The 23,947-nt window shown below is 40.9% G+C and overlaps 1 protein-coding gene across 7 annotated transcripts in view; it reads right to left on the minus strand.

Moving 5' to 3' along the window:
- The window catches only part of CDCA2 (cell division cycle associated 2), an 89,561-nt gene that overhangs the window by 55,423 nt on the left and 10,191 nt on the right, over nucleotides 1-23,947 (minus strand). For 4 of the 7 annotated variants that reach the window (XM_085242752.1, XM_085242748.1, XM_085242750.1 and 1 more), the window contains exon 16: nucleotides 19,591-22,559. The exons of 2 other annotated variants lie outside the window; for them this stretch is intronic. The gene's annotated coding sequence lies outside the window, so the exon portion shown is untranslated. Of the gene's footprint in view, nucleotides 1-15,762; nucleotides 16,007-19,590; nucleotides 22,560-23,947 lie in introns of those variants that run through there. One more of the 7 variants, XM_085242751.1, reaches the window with a different exon arrangement.

The following is a 23,947-nucleotide window of genomic DNA, read 5'->3' on the forward strand; positions in this document are numbered from 1 at the left end:
TCTAAAGTAGAAAAGCCAAGAAAGCTAAACCCATCCATCTCCAGATTTCCAGCAAGAGCTCGGTAGAGAAATGGAGATGTTCTATTCACACAGGTCCGGATTGAGCCCTTCCAAAGCAGCTCCCACACGAGCACAGTCTCTGCATGCTGTGATTCAGCTTAAAGACAGCTGAAGGTGAAGCTTCATACATCAGTTGCTTAAACTAAACAAAGCTGCCTGACTCTAAGGCTGCCTTCACTCCTTGTTTTGACCACCAAGCCTTTCTAAGGGCATCAGATCCAGCACCTGTAATCAACAGCTGAAAAACCTGGCATCAGGCCTCTGGCCAGAGTCTGACTGGTGCTGCTAAAAGGCTTGAGAGTCCCTCATAACTTTCTCTGACCACTACAGTCCCCCAAACTGGACAGACTCAATCAAGTAATTGACATCTTGATAGCAAGATGGTTCATATCCCCCCCCAACCACACACACAGCCTGTGGCAGAAGGGTTGGAACTTGATGATCCTTGAGGTCCCTTCCAACCCAAGCCATTCTATGATATGTAAGCAGATAGGCAGTTAAGAGCACAGTTTGGGATCAACCCTCACCTGCCAGTCAGTAGGACTTTGTGAATAAGGTGAGCAGGTTTTGGCCTCGTGGTGAAGAACAAGATAACCAGCTGCATGCATTCAGCTTAAATATTCAGCCAATCTTTCAGTGAAGATTTGTTTGTCACATCTGTTGGCACTTCCTAGCCTAATTATTCCAGGCTATACATCCCCTCCATCTATTGCTTTTAAAGTGATAGCATACAGCTCAATTGAAACAGAGAAAAAGTACAGGTGGAAATAGTCAGAATTTTCCATTTCTATTCTGCACTTCTGGGGAGGATAAGAGGCAATGGACTCAGGCCTGCATTGCACAGACAGCGTTTGCTCTATAGAGGACAGCATTGAAGTCCACCTGAATACAAAATGAAAATACCCCATTGGTCTTCACAACAACAGCTTGGAAGATGAACATGCCTCAGTAGAGAAATGCCTTCCAGAGGAGTCACAGAGAAGGTATTTCTCATATTGTTCATGCTTTCGATCCCTCAATATTAACCAATATAAATATATTTTTATATTTAACTATATATTAACTAATATAAAATAGCATTTTGCCACCCCACAGCACCTTTCCAGAATTGATGTTTTTATGCTCCCTTTGTATATGACCTTCTAAAAAGGCAAGCTTACAAACAAGCTAAAATCCCAACATCTGCTCAGGAATGGTACTCATTCAACATCATGGTCCAGATCTTCTATAGAGTTTTCACAAAACCTTCATCCTGTTTTGCAGGTAGGAAATGGACAAAGAGTCATTTGGAGAAAAGAGACATCCACCAAGGTCATATCTTAAATTGCCAATGAGTTGGAAATGCATCTTTCTCTCAAAGCATCAGATGACAGGCCTTTCCAAACAATTCTACATGTGCAAAGGGGATAAAATACCTGTAAGAAAATTTGTTCTACTGGTGAGCATCCCAGGGGGGGGTTGAATGACAGAGCATACAACACCTTGACAGTGTCTATTTAAACAAAGGAAGCACATTGTACATGTCTCAGACATTTCTCCATAGAGTTCAAGGCAGCAAAGGTCACTGTATACCATACCCTTAAATAAAGTAACTGAGATAAAGGGAAGGAGCCCAAGCTGGAGACTGCCTGCTGCTCTGACAGAGCTCTGTAAGCAGCTGTCTGTTGCCATCTAGTGGATTTAAAAAATTAAACCAAAATCAGAGTAGTGAGGATCCTCAAGAAAATTCAGTATCTTTCCTTTGGACAACCTTTGAACTTCAGCTCCACCATGTCACTAGCTGCTTGCTGTTTGCTTGAAAGCTGATGAGTTTTTGCTGTTGTTGACTGAAAAATCCAATGAAAGAACAGCTTGGATCAAATACAGATTTCCCATGATTTGTTTGAAAGAGGCTGGATGAGAGAAGGGGAAAAACAGATTAAGCTCTGACATTGCATGGCAAACAAAGGGTCTGCTTTACAATTTCATGGGTCAAGCAGTGGTAAAAGGATGAACACAACGAGAAGTTTAAAAAGGTACTAAATTAATGTATGTTGGAAAACCAGCTAGAAGTTTTCCTTTGTCATTAACAGCTGTGACTCAAGTTACCTCCTGGCTCTTCCTCTCCCCTACAGTTTACCCAGAGGTGAAAGTGCTCAGTGTGATTTATGCAATGCCAAGCCATGGGACTATGTTGACTAACTCTGTAAAACAGGATCTTTTTATGCCTGGCAGCCCTTTTCAAGTCACAGGTTCACAAGAGTGAACAGCAAGAGAGGGAACCGGGAACTCTGCCTGTAGGAGTTGTTATTCCTAATCCCACCCTTTGAGATTTATGCATGTTGGCTCAGATCACGAGATCGGACGAGCTCAGCAGCCCGCCAATAACAACAGCTCATACATTTGCATCACTTGCCATGCAATCCAGAAAAAGCCTGCCTCAGTTTCCCCACAGAAGCAAACACCATTCCATGCCCAAGTCTGAAACATCAGCACATCAGAGCAGTAATTTTGCAAAGTTACTGTGATCTTCAGTGGAATATCAGCCCCACACCTCCGTGCTCTGCTCAGAATACAAACGCACAGAACCCCTAATTCTTACCTGGCAACACTAAGCAGGATTTGCTCATATGCTTTGATTCTTCTAAAGCACTTCTGGCTCTGATTACCAGCATAAAAACTGGAGAAGCCCTTCCTGAGTGCATCACTACCCTCAAACGACATGCTGGGAACACACAGCGTGGAACCATTAAAGACAGACCTTAATTTGAAATGACCTGCTCAGCACCACTACCTATTAGCCAAACACCCACAGATCTCTAATAAGTGTATTGACATCTTACACTGCTTGTCTCTTAAGCAGAACTTCAGTTAAGTAAATTAACGTCCAGTGGACAATATAGAAGTAGTGGGGAAAATGTTTTCCCATTATACCATGTCCCCAGGCAATGGAGGCGATCATTTTCAACCTGCTACAAAGGGTTCTATTAAGTGGTAACAAATTACTTAGGGTTACATGCTTGTACTTTTTAGTAACCCCACAGTAACCAAACTTTGGTGTTATTCCACTGAAAAGCAGATCAGAAATGGTTGGATTTTGTGTTGAGAGACATGGTTTAGTGAGTACTATTGGTGATAGGTGGATGGTTGGACTGGATGATCTTGAAGGTCTTTTCCAACCTTGGTGATTCTGTGGTTCTGTCCATACAGTGGGGCAGACTCAGAGAACAGCAATCACACCTTGCTCATTGCTGGGCTGAAATCAAGTCTCAGAATGGCTTACAGAAGAACATCCACACTTACCTGGGTCCCTTACCCTGCAAATACGCCATCAAATTCAGAAGGAGTACTCGAAGAGCACCATGTTCAGCAGAAGCTGGGTTTTGTTCATCTTCCCTCTCTACCTGTCCTTTTTACTTGCTGAAAGCATCTGGAAAATGCAGTCCAGCAGACTCCAGAAATTTATGGAATTGAGTCCTTCTCTTGGTTTTGATGGATGGATGAAGGAAAAAATAAATAAAACAGTCTTTGTGTTTTCTGTGTCCTCAAATCATGTCTTGAGGTGCTAAGCTGTTTGGGCAAGAAATGCTCCTTAATGAATGTATGGAACTTCAAATACAGACTCAGGAAGAAGCACTGAATCTACTCCAAAGGCACCAGCTGGAGAACTGGAAACAGAAAAATGGTGTTGTGGTCCTACATCTGCACGTGTTCCATGGAGGAAGTTGAACTGTGAGCCCAGACTGCTGCAGTGAGCTGGATGAATAACCCAAATCTTCCCCCATACTCGTTTGCCTTTCAGATGCTGTTATTTGTTTGGCAAACCAGGCTCTGACTTCTTAGAAGGGCTCCTGAGTTCAGATCTGGTTCCCAGTCTTACTGCAGAGATCTCCAACTGTTCACACAGCAGCTGTTGAACCAATGCAGTTTTCAGCTCACCGCATATAGATGATTTTGGATTACCCTAACACTTAAGATTACACAGTTTGAAAAGGGAATTGCCACCAATATTTCAACTTAAATTCATCAGTCAGATTCCTCACTTTGCCAGGATTGCATTCCTGGCACACTTATTTCCATGTGATTAAAGTGTCCAGGAACATTTTCAGCTGGTAAATCAGCAAGGTTTTCACATTGCCCCCAGAGCTCAGGGAGTTCTGTCACCCTCAGCCTAAGCTGACACAGGAGCAGGAACCCAGCTGCACAGCATCTCAAGGGAGCAGACCACGAAGTAAAGCGTCCTGAGGGAAATGTTTTTTTCTGACCATAGCGAGTTCCTCGTTGATGATGCATTCAATATTTACAGGGGTCAAACGCACAACCGGATCCATCAGCATCAAACGAAGTAACTCGCTTGAATCTGGTAAGTCAGTTGACGCTGCTGCAGGATATTAACCTCAAAACTTTAACCCGGGGTTCACGCACACCAAACAGAGCTCTAGCAGCGCATGATGGCCATAAGTTCCACCAGTTGACTTCCCACATGCTGGCGAGTACAAGAAATCTAATAAGTAAACTACTGTGGCGAGACCTCCAATGCAATTTCTGCAGATGTCCTGATAAACATCCATTTAGGCAGTTCTCCAAGCGTTCGCTGCGTTCAAAACCTTTGCAAGACCTGCTCTATTGTTATTCCTCTAAGCTTCATCCAGTTCGGAGCGTGAGGCATTTAGAGACTCTTTTTCCCCCCCCTTTTTAAAGTGCAAAGTGAGTGATGTGAAGGGGGAGCGATACATTAGAAACCCACCCAGCCATATTTATCCTGTTTTGTATCATTTAAAAAAGGAGCACTAAAAGGCCGAGTGGAGCTCACCCGACTTTTTTAATGTACTGTAATTTCTCAGGAAAACGCTTTGTGAAAAGTAAGCAATATATCCTGGCCTATAAGTATGTAACCATAGTTTCCCCCACCATGCAAAACATCTGTGACCTTGCATAGAGGTCATCACTGCAGCAGTGTTTCTCTTTACTTTTAAAGAAATGTCAGGCCATTTTTTATACAAGACTTATGACAGGGTGCTGTTTATTGTATCACAAAGCCACTATAACTCCAGCACAAGGAAACTGCTATTATTTGGAGAGCATATATCTTTTTGACTTGCAGTAAAGATGAAAATGAGAAGGGTCCTTTCCAGAGAGGGCAAATCAGAGTCTCCCTCAATGATACCAGCATCTTCCCCACGTCTGAAAGCAGAATCATTACTGGGCTGCTGGGTCTGATTCAAACTCAGATTTTATGCTAGGATTTTCTATCAGGCCATGCAGGGTTTGTGCTCATCATTCCCTGAAAAGAGCATCCAGTTCCTATTTTTTGAGGTTTCTAAGCAGACAATATCATCGCTTTAACCATCAGACTTAAAATCCCAGCTCCCCACAGCACCACTTGTTTCCCTCCCACACTACTTTACATTGAATCAAACTTTTTGTTTCACATGGAAAACGTTGGAAAAAATGCCAAGGACAATTAGGGGCAGAAAGAAAAAAATGATTCCCAGTCACCTCTATTTCCTTTTCACCTTTATCATGAAAAATTGCTTGTGGCTTTTTGTGGTAGCTCTGATTCAGTCCTGAGTGAGTACACTGGGGGCACCAGGCTGGGAGGGCTGCATCTTTTAAATCAGGAGTCTAACTGAGATCCTAACTAGTTGTGTTCATTGAAGGTCCCTTGGTACTTTTTGCAAGACTAACCTCTGTATCCTGGCCAAATTCCAGCTCAAGTAATTACAATCCACTTTCCTAAATACCCCTCTTCTTTCCCTGCAGCACTTTCAATTGCATATGAAATTATTCTATTATCTAATTATAATAATGCCCACAGACTCCTGTCAAGCTTGGGGATTCTGTGAGGTGCTATGGAGAGAACAAATGCATACACAGACCTCTGGTTTCCCAGCAGCACACTATGCAAGTGCTGAGAGCTGGGACTGCCTTACCATGAGGCTGAAACGCAAGACTGAAGAGCGGAGTTCAATCTGAAACACAACAGCAGAATAACTGGAAAAAGTGGAAAAAATGGGAAAGTTTCAGAAAAGCTAAACAAGGCCAAGTCTCTGCTAGTGGTGCTTTAGGCTGCATGCTGTTTGCTCTGTATCTCCCCTCATAGCAGTTAGATGGGACAACAAAGTTTTTCCTAACCATTCTCCATCACCTTTGGGATGTTTAGAACAGAACCAACTGCAGAACATTCACTGATGACAAAACATCCCAGCAACACAAAGGACAGGACAAAATAAAGCAATCAGAAAAATGTCATCAGCTCTACTGAAACATCTGTACGTGGTTCACTGTCACGAGAGAAACTCATTTGTGGCTTTCTGTGGGGAGAAGAATCGCTTGTTTGTTGTTTCCCACTGTTACTCTTCGTAAGTCTTATATTTCTGTAGTGCTATGAAGACATTCCCGTTTGGATTTTTGTTGCTTGTGTACCTTTAAGCACAGGTTTTGAAGTGTGTAAGCTTATAAGGCTATAATTTAACTTCAACATTTTAAAATGAAAATGGCAGCAGGATGCAGCCAGCATATGCTATGTAGTCCACAGAGGGCAATTATTAATTTCCCAGTGGATACCTTTTCTTATGGTGACTGGCAGTGTTGGGGTTTTTTTTGTTGTTTGCTTTCTTATATTATTATTATTACTCATGCCCTTTATTTAAAGCATTACTAGATGTCTGTATCTCAATACACCTGCTGTGCCAGTGATTACACTGTGTTTAATGGCATGTCTATCTTGGGAGAGCATAGCCAAGCATAAGAGGAGACTGCAGAGGACAATAAAATGGCTGTTGAATTTGTACATCCCTGCATTCCATTAGAAGAGCTGTCACCAACCTGCTAGGGCCTGGAAAGGGCCGTGGTGATATCTGAGCTCCTGCCCTGATTCTGACATTAATGAACTGTTGGGTAACTAAAGGCTGAAATGGTGCAGGAAAGAAACCAGCATGAGCTCTTGCAGAGATAGCCCCAGCCCGAATCTTCTGTTTAAACACAACGGATATAAGGATAACACAACTCCAGTAATCACAGCACCTCCAGTGCTAATGAAAACATTTCAACAATGAATTTCCAAGGTACAGTGAGCTCATCCCTAAAGATGTAAGTCATCATTACAGGTCAAAATCCATTGATGTCTGAACACAGACTCTGGCAGTCAGCAAATACGAATGACAAGAAAGCATGCAGAGCGTCAGAGCTGTGTATAACTGCAGGTCTACAGCAGTGGCTTTGCCATAGGTCACTTCAACACTTCAGGTTGGTCCCTTGCCTTGGAAAGATGAAGCCTGGAGATGGGTGGTTCCTTGTTTCAAACATGCCAGTCCTCTGTAGCTACCAAACACCTGCCATCAGAGCTGGGAGATAAGTTACACATTACAGACACCAGCAAAAATAAATAAATAAAATCAGTGGGAGTAAAGGTTGGATTCTCATAATGCTTGGACAATTCTTTATTAAAAAAAGCATTCCATTAACTGCATCTTTTCTAAGTGGCCTCTTGTCATACTTGAGGCTGAAGTAGTTACTGAAGAAAGATCAAGGGTTAAGCTGCATGCTGCACAATAACACGAGACTTTAAAAGAAATAATAAAAAAAGACTCATCCAATTTTTTTTTTTTTCCAAATTAAATCAAGAACATTCATAATTAGTTTTTACACCAGAGACATCTAGTGGGAAATGAAAGAACTGAAAGAGCCATAAGCTGCCTTCGCCCTTTCATTAATATTTGCTCCCAAATGCAGGTCAAATAAATCTAACTCACAGTTTGAAATGAGTAGCTTTAAAACTGATGTATTACTTTCTGCTCGGATTTATGCCACCCATTTTGGATAATTACTCCCAACGCTTTTTCCCTATTGTATTCAAAGCTTCTTCATAAGAATGAAACGAAGTTGGGCTCCTTGAGATCTCTTCTGCTTTTAATAACTTTTCATTCTCTCCCAGCCCCTCCCCACCCTCAAAGATTACTTCCACCTTTGCAATCTGAGGCAACTGGATTTGTGCTGGCAGACACCTTGCACACATTTATATACGGGGTTTGTTTCATTATGATAAATTGCAGCATCCAGGCACACAGTAAAAGACCATCCTGCCCTACATCCAAGATGCTATGAGCATTTACCCATGTGCTTGAGTTTATACACTGAATAAATTCACTGAAACACGTGTGTGAGCCCTATTCTCACAAGATTTATGCACACCAATAGGGTTACACATAGAGCACAAAGCTAAGCACGTGTTTAAGTCATTACAGGACTAGGAACGAAGGAGGGAAAGGGTGAAAGGGAAAATGGATGCACAGAAAGGTGGAGTAACTTGCCCGATGTCATCAAAGCTGTATCCAGGTGGCATAACGCAGCAACTGTCCTCAGACACCTGAACTAGTTCTAAAGACTGAACTCTGTTACAGAAAGCAGTTTAGTCCCACTAGCATAGCAGCCTGCTCAGGCTAATATACCTACCAGGCATAAGAGCTAATTAGTCTCAGCAAAGCATCATGCCAACACAGCTCTACAGCTTTAGAAGCCAAACCAAAATAGCTGTCACTGAGGAGCATCAGATTATGCTCGTTAAGGGCGCAGAGAGCACCAGTAGGAACAGGATTAGGTTGTGGTTGGACTCGATGATCTTTAATGTCTTTTCCAACCTGAGAGATTCTATCATCTGCCTTTCTGCTCAGTGTTTCATTTTGTGTCTACTTTTCTACATCAGTACGAACTGTGGTGAACCCATCCTGGTAAAATCCACCATAGGATTATGTCTGTACGTCTCAGTGTGGCAAGAAAATGAACCCGAAGGAAATATCTACTAACTTTTGTTCAAAACATCGCAGTGTAGAGAGGAACAATGTTAAGAAGTCAACCACTACAAATTCAACATAACTTAGGAGCTAACTCGGAGAGTCTGGTGCTGCAAAGAATACAAAGCAGTCTTTAAGCACGAGCTGCCTATGCCCACATAGAGGAGCCTAAATACTCAAAGAAGTCCTTCCCTACTGGGAAGCAGCACTGAGGCATTCCAAGTTGATGCACTGGGAACATTTACATTTCATGTCAACTTAGGAAATAAAAGCCTTTTCTGCTTTCCCTCCGTTGATATCTGCAGGCTGTTAGGGGTTCCTTAAATACTGTATTGCAAAGGAGTTAAATTGCACTCCTTAAACAAAGGGTGCTTGCTTTTTATTGGTTTCTGGCTCCTACGTACACAGAAAATTAAAGAGAGGAGCAGACTAATGACTATTTGCAGGCTATACTTAGAGTTAACAATTGCATAACATTGAATTAGCCTACTGCTGAACTTTCTATTTAATTATTTGACTTCCAAGATATAAATAACTGTTTAGCCAAGGCATTTCCCTCCTCAGTCGTTCTCTGCAATATGTAAACCAACCTGCTTCCTCCCCCCCCATCAAAACAACATGTACCCAGGTATCTTAAACCAGGGATAACAGACCCAGACCCTTTTTGCAGCTGCTAACATGCAGAACAGGAGAAAGGAACCATAGATGGTTGCCTGAATTCAGCCCATCTCAAACCAGCAGGGCGCACAGAAATGACCTTATTTGCACAGTTCTTAGTCTAAATCTCAAACTAAAACCACACCTTTCCTTTGGCTGTTTTACAGGCAGCACATCCTGCACAAGCAAAACTACACCCTCTGAGGGCTTCAAAACCCAATTTCATGCTTGGCTTTTATCTTCACTGAGCAAACACCCCCAGTACTCTGCTCTAATTGCAATCAGGAGCTACTGATTTACACCCTAAAGTTCATCAAGGTTGTGGCTGGTATCTATGAGCATTTCACATTGAGTCCTTTCACTCAGCAGTAAGTGAAATTTCAAAGTTGTTCTACAACAGCAGCACCTGAGCCCAGCCAGCCCCACAGGCGGCTCCTCAGCCCACAGCTCAGCAGTTCCCCTCCCTTTGTGAAACAGGTGTGTTTGGGCTGATCCCACAAACGTTTGTGCAGGGAAAGAGGTATTTTGCTTTCTAAACTTCAGCATATCTGGAGTTACCATCACTTCTTGTGATGGGGAACGCTTGTGAACTTTTGGAGCCCATTTGGGGTTCATCACAGTCATTTAATCACTGTGGCATTGATTCCCATGCACGTGTATACATTCCTTTACAAAGTATTGCTCTTTGACCGTGCTAGATGTCCAAAAGGGACAAGGCAGCGTGTCCCAGCCTTCCTTCTCTCTGCACACTGTGCCTGCTGAATCTTTGGTTTGCAAAGATCGACTGTAGTGAGGTGTGGTTTTTGAGCAGCACTTTAGAGGAAGCGCACGCCCTTGGCAGCCACGAAACTGATTTCTCCACTTGTTTATTTCTTTGCCTTCAGCACATTTAGCGAGTAATTGTGAAAGGAAAGCTCTCCCAGAATTGGAAGCTCTATGATATTTGAAAGCTGTATATATGTGTGTGTATTTATATGGAACAAACAACAAGAAAGCAACAAAAGATCACATTTGCTTACTTCTCTGGAGAGAATAACTGAAGTCCTGCAAGTTAACAGCAAAAAACCATGAAGAGTTAGAAGATGATAAATGGAAGGGAAAATAGGAATGGTTTGGGTGTGCAGACTTTTTCCTCTTGCTGAAGAGAGGAAATGAAATTGTTCCTCTTTGTTTTGGTTCTTCCTCCATTATGAGGGGGCAAATGCTGTGTATTCCTTGTCTCCACCTGGTAGCAGAGCAGTATGTGTTTCCTAGGCAGGACTGTAGAAGATGTTTGAAATGGAAAACCAAGCGGTACGGTGATGTGAAGGAAGGGGAAATTTGAGATAGACTGAGGAGTTTGCTGAAGTGCAGCTTTGGCTGAAGCAGGTAAGATGCATGTGGCACTTGGGCTTAATCGTGAGTCAGGCAGGCTATTTTCCACAGGCCAGAGTGACTTGCAGCTGCCCTGAATGAAAGCAGGAAATTGCATTTTTGCTATTTATAAACTGTGAGACTGAAATAACATGCATACTGTATGCCTCTCCCAATCCCCATCTGTAGGGTTTTATGTATCTCATAACCCCCAGTAGATTTTGCTTTTCATATCTTATAAGGGCACTCTTATTGTACCAACTCATATTGTGGTTCAGTATAATTGCACCATTATCTTCCGTTGTATTAAGTTGGAGAAGTTATCTTTTGGGTCGTAGCTCCTGAGGAGCTCAAGCTGAAGTCCTTCTCGTTGTTTCAATTAGTGGGAGCCAAGGATTTTGGAACCTCTGCTTCCTCTGCATTGACTTTGTTACCAGTGTAACAATGAATGACAATCAGACATAAAATCCTAATGGCTACAGCTTGCTTACAGGGCTTATTTCTCCTGGACTAATTCATGCTCTGTAACTTCATGTATATCAGAAATGCAATATAAAAACCAAGTGCAGCCTCCTGTGAAGTCAGTGCAGCAATGATTCTCTCAAGTCAACCCAGCCTGCATGTAGCTTAGTATGAAAGTGTTTCAACGACTCTGTGACGTTGCAATAAAAGTGAATGGGTCTTTTCCCATTCTAAATGTGAGTTATTCCATCAGCTAAAGATTAATAACAGATTTAGCATCATGCTGCAAACAAACATTCAACTTTGGTTGGCATTACAGTAAGATGTACACATACAGACTGCATACCTTGTGTAAGGAGCACAGCTTGGATTGCAAGCAAGATCCTATATTTTGCAGCATTGCTTTTCGTTGCTATTCCCCAAATGAGTCCCCTATGAGAGTTTACAATGAAGCATGAGTTGTTGCCCAAGTGAGTTGTTCAAATAGATTATGGCTTGTAAAATTCCCCAAGTTGAGCACTGTTAACTAGAGACTCTGGTGCTGCACTGCTAACCAGCTGGGAAAAAAATGCAGTTCCTACCAGATATTGTGAAGTTCAGCATTTCAGGGCAGAGAAATTCCCACAGGGATGGGAAAAGCTATGGCTGATGAGCACATCCATAAAAATAATAAAAAAGTGCTTGTGATTGTAGCGAGATAATGGCAGGAAATAAAAAAGATTTCATGCACTGAACACTGCAGTATATTTAATCAAAATGTTTTGCCAAAATGGCATCGTAACTAAAAATTTGCTCTGGCATTTTGGAGTTCGTGCAGTGGGACCCCTCCTGTGCTGTCATAGGTAGCAATCAGCTCTGTAGCCTGTGCAAATCTCATGCCCTTCCATGGCAGACACTTTTTCCCTGTTGCCAGGAAGCTTGTTAAGACTGATGTCTCCAAAGAAATGGGGAAAAGGACACAATTTTCCCCACAATGCAGCATCCTCAGATCCCCCAAAATGCGCAAACCTGCTTTGCAAAGCAATGAAAAGACAAACTAACTGTCATTAAACAAGTTGTAACATAAACATGCTGCCTATAAATGGAATAAAAATGGGAGAAAGTGTCTAAGGGAAGGGGTTACATAAAGTAATGCTTCAGGGCACAAAAAGAGCAAGCAGAACAGCCCATCAGTGAACATGCAGCTCCAAGAGTGCCAGCTGATCTAGCCAGCACGGTGCAGTCCTTTCTCAGACGTTGCTTGCGAGCGAGAGCCCTTAATCTGACTTCTTTTCGTTCTACAGAATCCTTGTAAGAGAAGACTAAAAGGTGTCTATGGTCTTTTTGTTTATTTTTCCCCTTCCCTATTGGACAGCTTTCAGCCCAGGGCCCTCATGCACTGCCCGCAGGACAACCAACGCGCAGCCATGAGGCTGTGGCTCGGTGCACCATTAAACCAGTTAGATCAAATCAGAGTCCAGAAAGAAGTGATTACCTCCCTTCACTTACACATCTATTCTTTCTTAATAAAGTATCCCAGGCATTAAATTTCAGGCCCAGTGTTTTCAGGGATATACGGGTTATTTCCAAGCCGAGCTATTACTAGTGAATGCGGTGACATTAATATGAGTAAATGCAGGAAAAAGGATGAAATAAAACATATCCTATTGAAGGAAATGAGAGCTCCTTAAGAAAGAAAAACACACATAGGAAAGACGTGGGCATATCAGGATACAAATGGGACACTGGGGAGTGCCGGATTCCACAAGCATGATGTTATTGAAGTGTTTGATACCAGAGTAAGCACCTGCAGATATGAATTACATCCTTGTTCAGACCACTAACATCGGAGTACTGACATCTCAGGAAGTGCTTATGTTATATTTCAAATCCCACTGCCAACTGCATAAATATCAAATAAATCAATCATAGATATAAAAGACATTATCTTAAGGACTTTAAAAAGCTGAACAAGCCACCTCTCTTCTGAAAGCAGCACCGCCCTTAAATCATTGGGGCTTTTCCTGTCAGTCACACCTGAACAGCAATAACGTTAATGCTGCTGACCATCAGACATTAACTACTTCACCTCTGTACCCACAGATAGAATTGGGATAGAAATAGTTAAAACCAGCAGCAGTTCACTGATAGCGTCTGAGTGGCTGGCACGCTTTCCATAGCCTTCAAGAGGTGTAGAGCATCTCATTTTACACACGTAGAAACCGAGGCACAAACCTATGAATTGAGCTGGCCGGTATCAAAGAGCTGCAGAATGCCATGAGCTGAACAAGAGCAGAACTCAGAGTCCTTGTAATGCTTATCACAGGGGCAGAGCAGAGCAGGCAGTCTTTATTTTCAGTGAAGGTATTCCTGACTGAGACAGAAAATGCAATGTAGATCTGTTTTTGAGACAGAAGCACATTTTGTCCCATGCAAGTAAGTATCAGATCAAAAGAGAGTTAAAACATAACTATAGAGTTAATCTCATTTTAAAGAAATCTTGTCATCCAACTGAAAGCATCCATTTTGTGTTGAAAAACTCAGGTCTTATGAGTCTTAAAATTTAAATTAAAAATTATTAAAATTATTAAAATGCATTTTAAAAAGAGTGGAAAATGTACAAATACTGAAATACACACAGGGAAATTAATTTGGTTTTTAATAACTCTTCAAGCTTTAATAAGATTTTACTTGTGTTAAGGAGTTCTGGATTTTAAGTATGCCTTTCATTTTAAGAGTTTCCCCATAAGCTCTTATTAGATTAATTTGTTATTTTTCTTTGCTTGCCATGGGAGTCTTAATTACTATTGCTCCAAATACAGCTACCATCCATCTTAATCAAGCAGGGACTATTTGGCCATACTGCTAAATCATCTGGTGCAAGCAGTTTTAAGAAGTTTGTTTCTGCAGTGAAAAAATGGTTGAGAAGGGAAGCACGAATAAATGTATCTTTTCACTTCTTGTTAACAGCAGCAGGAAGATTAAGTGACCATCCTACTAAAAATTCCTAGCAGTTCAGAATTGCTAGGAGATGTATCAAGAGGCTCCTTCTGGGAGACATGGAAAAGAAGCATCTGCTGCAAAGGACAGTTGTTGGATTGGAATGGGTTTGTGCATTAAAACTAAAGTGTAGAGCCTAACTGTCAGTACTGGTGATAATTTTACTCCAACTCCTAAGGACACACATTCTCCACAAGAAGGTAATTTCCAATCAGAAACATTTGTAGGATCTCTATCTTGCATGGATTTTGTGGGGAAGTACAGAAGCTCTCTTCCAACCTCATGGCTGCTTATGCTGTGCAAGGGACTGAAATCTATTTTCAGAGCAGCACCCACACTAGAGAACACTAACACGACTTGTCACTTTCTCCAGAGATGGCATAAGTCTTGCACACCAAATACCCCCATCTGCTGCATTAGAGAGCTTGGATGCAGTGGGAATTGCCATTGTCAGAAGTATGCACCGTTATCAACTTTGCTGCAATCATCATATGGCAGAAATGAGTCATCTAAACTTACATCAAGGTTTGGGACAACAGGGCAAAGCACTGATGCTAAAATCACAGCCTTTTTATATTAGAATACAGTATCACTGATCTATGCTCACCTGGAGCACGCTGCAGCCAACATGAGCACGGCCATTGATTTCAGTTTATCTCCTTTTCCAATCATACATTATCTACTATATGACTTCATAACCGGAATCCAGCACACAGAATAATTAGTGTGTGTATGATTACATAATTCCAATCTATTTTGGCAGAAGAATTTTACAATCCCATGCCAATTTCCAGTCATCAGTTTTACTACCAGACCCTCAGCAGCTGGACCAGCTTAATGGTCCTCCTTGTTAGGAACAGCAAAAGTCTGCCCTTTCTTTGGGTTTTGTTTTAATGAGAAAAAACATCTTTTAGAAAGCACAGATATCAAACAGGAACAGAGAAAGCATTTCCAGGGCTTGACCTTCCCTTTAGCCCCTTACAGCTATAGAGTATCATATCATTTGAGAGGGAGGATACAAATTTAATCAAGCTTTTGCTCCTTTTTGATTCCTAAGGAGTGATTGAAGGTGTCTGACAAAAGGCTCAGGACACAAAAATTGTCTTTCTGTCCATCAGCCAAACCTGGGGTAGCAGAACATGTTTTGCCCTGATAACCTGACTCGGAAGTATTGCCTCCTTTCTTGCTCAGCTCCATGCACCATTTGGGCCACTCATGAACCACCAGCATGCCCTGCCCTGGGGCATGTTTGTTTAGGAAGTTATTCTGGTAATATCTGACTTCTAAGTTTTATTGCTTGAGTATCTATTTTCATGCCCTGAAATGCAACTGTACAAATGAAAGATGAAGAAATTGAAAGTTTCCTAATCAAACTTGCACCTTGAGTAGGCTTTTAGATGTTTAATTTCTCTGAAAAACAAAATGCAGACCTTTATGAAACTGCAGGCTTACCGGGTTTCAAAGAACAGAGTAAAACTGCTATATTTTAAAAAATCTGTTGATTTGCATGACTAAATATGAGGAGTACATTCCTCCTTCTGCTATTTTCGTTTGATAAAGCAAACTGTATCAAGTGCCTCCATCTTTGATGCAGAACCATCCCGTGCACAAGAGGTAACACAAAACTGCTCCAGCTCAGACGGTGATCACAAGGCTGCCTTCCCACAAATCCACCCAAATCCCTCCGTCCTCCAGTCTTCTCAGAGGTTCCTCTCATTTTAATCCTGAAACAAAAACGAAATCCAAAGTTTCCACGGAAACTTTCATAATTAAGATTTCGTTCACAGTTTGCATACAAGACAAAAGCTCCTTTACCCAGCACTGCTGTCAAAAATGAGACGTTCCCTTATCAGAGTTCAGTTCACAAGATACAATAAGGGGAAAAAAATAAAATCCTGTAATGACAAAAACAAAGAAGTTTCAAGTTTCTTTAAAAAAGCCTAACCACCCCCTACCCTCTCTGTTCAGCTGCAGTAAGGTGAAAGGCTAAATGTGGACAGAATGGTAATATGTAAGCGGTTTCTAAGCTTTCTGGTGGGAATACTTAACAGCATAAGTATGTTTCCCCTGGAGACCTTCTCCACCATTTGGTCCAATTTCTTACTCCAAGAACTGAACCAATTCATGATGTAATGCTCTAGGGAAAACATTCCTCTCAAAAAAGAGTATCTTCCTAGGGAGAAGTTTGAAGAAAACATCTTAATATTGTTTAAACAGCTTTTGGCACAGTCATACTACTTGCACTGCATTCAATGCTGAAAGCAGAGAAAAGCACACTAAAAATATGGAAATGGAAAGTTTTAGGATTTAGTTTAAGACTTCTCTTCAACTACCACCTCCAGCGCCTAGCTCTTGCTGATCCTTAACGGAATGAGAAAAAAGACATTTTCAGGAGCAGAGGTTTTCTTTGTAATAAAAGAGGAACAATTTGTAGCTTTGGCTATTCTGTGTGTTAGTGTGAAACCACATAATTAATTCTGCCTGTGGCCTTATCATTTGCTTTAACTCCTATACAAGAGTGAAATCCCAAGGCACTTAACACCAAAGCTCTGGTTGTGCCTTAAACTTTTTGTGGCTCTACTCGGAGGCACTACATTACAGGCACTAGGAGTTCCTAGAAGCAATGCTTCCATTTGCTATCTCGTGTATACACACATTCTCTGTGCTACAACTGCATTGCTTTCCTTTTTGGACCATTGCTCTGCAAACCAACTTGTCACATTCCAAACCAGGGGCAGTAGAGCACTGTGAAACAGGAAAACTCAGCAAGGTACAGCAGATGTATATCTACTGTGAGAAGCAAGCAGCAGGAATGATGCAAGAGACCAAAGTACATTAAGGTTTACATTCTCTAGCTTACATTACGTACTGCTCAGCATTACCTTATATGTTCGTTACATACTGGTTATATAAACCTTACAAAGCTTTCCTTGCCAAACATGCCATGAGTACTCACAATTTTTTTCTTGAGGAGAGGGTGAAAGGATCTTTTTATTAATCATAAATCAATATTAGTAACCACGTAATTCCTTTTCTCAATAGTACACGTGAAGACGCTGAACATTTCCAAGTCGTACTTCAAATAAGAATTCCAAAACTCAGTATTACTGACCTTCTGAGGATGGCACTGAGCACATTTGTTTGTTCAAATATTTGTATAAGATTGACAAGTTATTTATGACAGAGTGAAGCATGACTTCAAAAGTATCTTCAGTACAACTCAGATGCTGTAATGGTGATATTAGATTTCTATTTTTCATCCTGATGCTACAATACTGGCAAGTAAATGAAAAAAAACAAAGCAAGGAAACTGAGTAACACTTAATTCAAAACCACCATAAAATCAAACCCTGACCTCAGAAGGACCAAAAAGCCCAATCTCCTAATTCTGAGCTCGTTTAATTTACTACGTCATCAGGTCTTTCAACCACCATTTGTCCCAGCAAAATCTCTTCAGGCTTTGAGATATCTTGTTGTAATCTTCAGTGATTTCATCATAATGATTTTGAAAATGAGGTCATTTATCTACTTAAAAACCTTTGGAGTTTTGTATTTCATTTGCACAAAGGGATTTTTGCTTGGAGGGTAGGATTGTGAAGAATAGAAGACTTGTTTGCAGGGCTGGCAGGGAGGTGTTGTCCAGGCACGGTGTCTGCTTCAATAGTTTACGCTTTCAGTTCTTCATTGTTACAATACCTGAAGGCCTCTGGGCATAGGTGTCTAAATTTCAAATTATTATTATTATTAATAATAAATACGGTTGCTCAAGCTGTAAAAGACATTGCACAACGTGAATTATCTCAGTAACACACAGCAAGGTCTTCACTGAACTGATTGGCACTGCCAAAAACCAGCAGTAAGCCTCCACCATAAAGAGGGTATTTAAACTAAACTTTAGTGGAGTTGGAAGCCAGTCCATAGCAGGTTTCTGTCAGGAGGTTTTACTGCTGGTTTGCTGGGTCTCATGTTTGTAGAATTTTCAGTTTCTTGGTAGACCCTAAACTTTTAAAGCCTTGAATCACAGCTATTTATCACCCATCAGGGAGCTACATAAAGTGTGTTTTCCTTCAGAATGACTATTTTCTTTTTTTTTTAAACCCTCATTTAAAAAAAAAGAGACAAGAATATTTTTTAACATTTACAATATATCCCAACCAACAAGGATTCTAAAAAACTAAACAGTACGAACTGCAAAAATTAATGCCACCTGCAAGCTGTAAATATGTGTATTATTTAATTTTTTTCCAAGTATTTTCTTTGGCTGTTACATTCAGCTGAACAAGGCCTAAAAATTGTCAAACTGAATTCTTGTTTAAGAGTAGAGCTCTAACTACTGCCAGTTTGAGTGAAACACACATCCAGGTTTAGGGAATATGTTTTGTTTGTTTTGGCTGCAGCACAGGGTAGAACATTTTCCATCCCATCCGAATGCAGTCAAAAAGGTTTTGAAATATTGCACAATAAAAGCCATTCATTATATCTGTCTCCTCTCCCTTCCAAAAACAAAAATGGCTGACCAGTTCCAAATCTGTGCAGGGGGCAGGAAGATGGGAGTCAAGGGGTCACTGGAAATAACCCAAGACTAACACCAGGTTTTTCAGGTTTGAGTTAGGGAATATGTTCCATACCCTCATTCCCAGTGCACATAGGTTTTTCTTCTTCTCCCTGCAAAGCTTGGTTAAAGTAGTTAATTGCTCTGTTATGCACAATTTACAGGACTTAATTACAAAACTAATACATTAGCCTTTTTGTCTATAAGTTAAAGGCACAACTTCATCTTTTCCACGGGGACACAGCAGAGTTAGACCTCACCTAACTGCAAGTTAAAACTGTGATTTGCACTATTTACCTCCTAATCTTAGAAGTGTGCAATCTGAAGGAATATTCAGCCACACACTGCAGTTGCTTTTAAAGTTATTTCCATTGCTTACATACCTGTAGGCTTGAAAATGAAATCTCTTCGCTGCCCACTCCTGTTCTATGTGCTTAAGCTATACTTGGCATACCTCACTGGCTTTATTTTTTTTTTTTCTTCCTCTCTCCATCTCCTTGTATGTAGATCTACTTTCTGTTTGCTTCTTTGTGTGTAGGTCAGCTCATCACTAATTACTTCCCTGGTCTTAGTGAATTGTGAGTGCTAGAGGGATGCAGAGTTGGAAAGAAGAGCTACAGCACAAAATTTACAGGAGTTCTAAAGAACCACACAGTTATCACAATTAAATGACTATAAAATAGCAGCATTTATATCCAGCACGGAGGTGCTTCAATATCCACTTTATCAAGTTGGTCAGAAGCAAGGAGAGAAAAATAAACCAAAGCCATGAAGGTTTATTTACAATTATTTTAAAATACAGCTTATCAGTAAATCAGAAAAATAGCACAAGTTGTTCTCATTGTTTACTTTCCCTGCCTGTAGTAACTACCAAGTTGAGAAAGTTGTTTTAATTCTGTTAAATCACACGTGAGAAAACTTGAAAATATAGTCTCCACTTTTGTAACTGATTCTTAAGTACAGCAAAATATTAGCATAAAATAATGACTGGGAAAGAATAATACAATGATCCTGCTCTTTCACTTTAAAGTTTTCTGAAGGACGAGATGGAACACCTCCCCTGCAAGGACAGGCTGAGAGCTGGGGCTGTGCAGCATGGAGCAGAGAAGGCTCTGGGGAGAGCTGATAGCAGCCTTCCAGTATCCAAAGGGGCTGTGAGAACGAAGGGGACAGACTGCAGGGTTTGCAGTGACACAGCAAGAGGAAATTGTTTCAAACTAAAAGAGGGAAGATTTGGAATGGATACAAGGAAGTTTTTAAAATGCGGGCAGTGAGGCACTGGCACGGGCTGCTCACAGAAGTGGTGGATGCCCCATCCCTGGACACCCAAGGACAGGGGATGGGCTCTGAGCACTGATGGAGCTGCAGGTGTCCCTGCGCACTGCAGGGCAGTTGGATTCGATGACCTTTAGGGGTCCCTTTTAACTCAAATGACTCTATGAAAACACATATTACTGTTCTTTGCATTCTCAACTCACTAACATGATGCAAATTTAGGAAAAGACCATCCCAAGTGTGATGTACTTTTTGCTAGCTTCTGCATAGTCAGCTGACTATCTACAAACACATGAAGACTGTGCTTCATAGGACAGAGTAAGCAAAAGCAATATGATTACTCTTACTTATTAGTTACATCATAATTACATTGGACTGGCAAGATAATCAGCCTTTCTAGGACTCACCACTTGTTCTGTTAATCAGACCATGATTGTTTCATGGCAATCAGCTGAATACAGTTCCTTGGCAATGTACACTTGAAGCCATTTCATGTCTATGCAACCCAAAATGCAACGTTGGTGAATACTTTGAAATACAAAACAGCCTTTCATAACAACCTTCTCTTAAGAGAAAAAAGTCTCCTTTTGGAAGAACGGGGAGAACAAATGAGAGCTGAAGGAGACTGTCCAACACCAAAGATTTCATTATAGTGCTGCAATAGCTGAGAACTAGAACTACACACTTAAAATATCTTGAATCTGCACACAATATACCTACAATTAAATTGCTATACCCTTACTCAGAAATAAAGGCAAGAGACCAACTTGGGAAGTACTTTTGTTCGCTGGATAAGATTGTGAAGTTGTTGGTCCTTCAAAGACTAATGGTAACTCAGACAACAGCACTCCGTGGTTCACATTTCTGTGTAACAGCACAGCCATCAAATCATAGGTTCCACAATTGCTGGGGTCTGTAGAGATGGTTTGTTCAGAAGAGCAAATCACATGAGAGCTGAATGTTTAAAATACTAGGACCATCTCACTAGCCTTACTTGAAGGGCTCTTCCCCAATTCCCCAGTTAGTTCCCTTGCTACACAGCCCTCAACGTTAGTAATCTCCTACTCCCTATTCCATGACAGATTCTAGCTCAGACCTTCTCTATTAGCCAATCTCAATTCACTTTGTAACCCTAATCTCTAGCAATCAGCAAACACAGCCAGAAGGGATCTTGAGAGCCTGTCCAGGCCCCATCCTTACCCCAAGAAAATATCGTATGTCATTTCAGACAGATATTTGTTTAAACTGTTCTTGAAAGCCTCCAGTGATAGAGATTCCACAGCTTCCCAAGGCAATCTGCTATCTCTGGTGCTGGAGCTTCCTCTTGCTGCTTAACCAGACATTTTTTTTTTCTTCCTAATTTAAAAACATTTATTGTACCATTTGGTAGATACAAAGAACCAACCAGTAACCTCCACCAAGCTTCTGCATAACTGAAGACTTGCCTCCTCTCAAGTCCTCTGCATATTAAACCCAGTTACTGTAACCTGTTATTTTCTGCAGGTTCCAACCTCACCTTGACGTAAGGCAAATTGCCAGTGAGTACGTGGGATCCAACTCTTTATTTACCACGTTGTGCCAGGAGGCAAAGCCCAGCTTTGTTTTAATTCTCCTTACCCTGGCTCTTCTACTTCTGATTTCATTTACACTTCACATCTGAAGTGCACTTAACACATCCACCCAAGGAACCTCAGGGGAGAATACTCTTCCACTGCTGCTGTGAGTGATGCATAGGACAGCAGCACCACAAAAAGCAGGTTCTAGGCAGATTAAGCCCTGTAGTATCATCCGTGCTAATTTACTGCCTCTCCCTCCAGGATATTTCAATGCTTGACCTGTTTAAGGCAGAACTTCAATCTCTGACATCCACAGCCTCAAAAGGTTTGCCTTGCTGCGTGATTTAACAGGTACACCTTAACATCTCTGCTGCAGCTCTAGAGAGCAATGCTGTATTTTAAAGTGCTATATGATTTCCACATGTAAAGTCATATCTGAATACAGTGCTTAAGTGTTTCACTTCTCTGGTGAAGTGACTAATTTGACTAATTTCAGTGCTTAGTTTAGTTGTTATTTTGATTTTTCTGAACATTAAATGGTAGCAGTTATTATTACTTAGTTTTGATGTCACACAGCATCTGTTCAAAGACTTTATACATTACAGTTTCAAAATAATTCAGCTATGACCACAAAACTCATGTCAGAGTGCCCTCTCCTGGTAAGCCAAAATCCTGCTATCACAGCAAAACAACCCCAGTAACTGTTGCCATCTCGATTCCAAGCCTAAAAATTGCACTGCGACACAAACCCAAAGCCCGAAATAAAACATCAGGGAGACTGTTCTGACAACTTCAGTAATGTTTCTATAGAAGTACAGGATGAACAGCATTTAATTAGTGAAGTTTCTTTCAAGTTGCCTTAGGAGTTCTTGTCTCGGGAAAAGCTGATGATGTCTGTAGAGAAAAGTAAAACACGCATAAAAATGAAACTGTTCTGTTTGCTTTTCACCTTTATAACAGCAGCCAAGTTCATGAAATATTTTATTCCATCTCAACAATGGTAAAAACAAGGTCACAGAAGAGATCATTTTCAGCAGGAAGCTCTATTTACTGAAAGGTGACACAGGTATTTCACTGGGGCTGACACAGAATGGAATGAGAAATGAAAGCAACACCAACTATTCAAATAGGCACCTACAGTCATCATTTCTTATTTTTACACTGCTCAAACCAGGAGTACTGAAAAGATAAGATGACAGCTCAGCTGCTGGGTATTATGCAGTGTATGCACAGCACACACACAAGATTAGAAGGGCCCAGAAATGAAACACAGCCTCATCATATTATGAATATTTTGCTCTCCTCTGCCAGTTTCATTTTTAATTGTTATATGCAATGCAATTTTAAAATGTATTTTGGTTGTGCTTGTTTAAAACCAACGTTTTGGTCTTTCCCAGCCTCAGCTGCAGGAACCATACCCTTCACAAAGGCAAGCAAAGTCCCTAAACATTTGGTTACAGCTCTGCTGCCTTGCACTCCTCCCCTTCGAGTCAGAGGTTGTTTCTTATTTCCTGAACTCTAAATTCTTTTATGGCATTTTTGAAACGTGGAATACAGGTTTCAAAAATAATTTACAAGGAATGACCTATCACAGGGGAAATACCACCACGTCAAACAATTCAAGCTAAAAGGGCATACTGTAGAACATTTGTGGCTTGACTACTGAATAGAAATTCATGTTTTATTTGATTAGACTTCCAAAACTAACAAATCCATAAGTTTGAGTCCTGGTCTTTTGAGAAAAAAATAAAAAGAAAGAAGCCCTTTTGGCAAAAAATGGATTAATATCAACATTAGTTCATAGGAAAAGTAACTTTTTACCATAAGACTGCAACTTTGAAGTAATAACTTTGTTACTCTTTATTTAAAATGGCCAAAAGCTCCATTTGTTTTCTGATCACTCTTCATTTAACAACTTCATGTAATGATTGTGCATTTGTGAGCAGGGCAAACATGCCACGATAAATAAAACTAATCCAGTCCAATAATCACTATCAAGTTTCACAGGCAGAAAACACAAACTGCTGGGCAGGTTCCACAGCTGTAAGCATATTCATCCTAACATTAAGAAAACCCATGCATGTAAACATGCACAAGATTTATGTATGCATTTTAAGGTGATTTGTTTTGTCCTTATTGTATCTTCCTAAAAAGGAAATTCATTACCCCCTACAGCAACTCTTGCAGCTGACAGACAGACATTCATCCTTGCTTTCTTGAAATGGCTGAGCCTGGTGTTGCAGAGAAAGTCTTTTGCTGAGTTTTTAATAACGTGCACAGTA

Source organism: Meleagris gallopavo, chromosome 24, assembly GCF_905368555.1.
Source record: "Meleagris gallopavo chromosome 24, MGAL_WU_HG_1.1, whole genome shotgun sequence".
Lineage (NCBI taxonomy): Eukaryota > Metazoa > Chordata > Aves > Galliformes > Phasianidae > Meleagris > Meleagris gallopavo.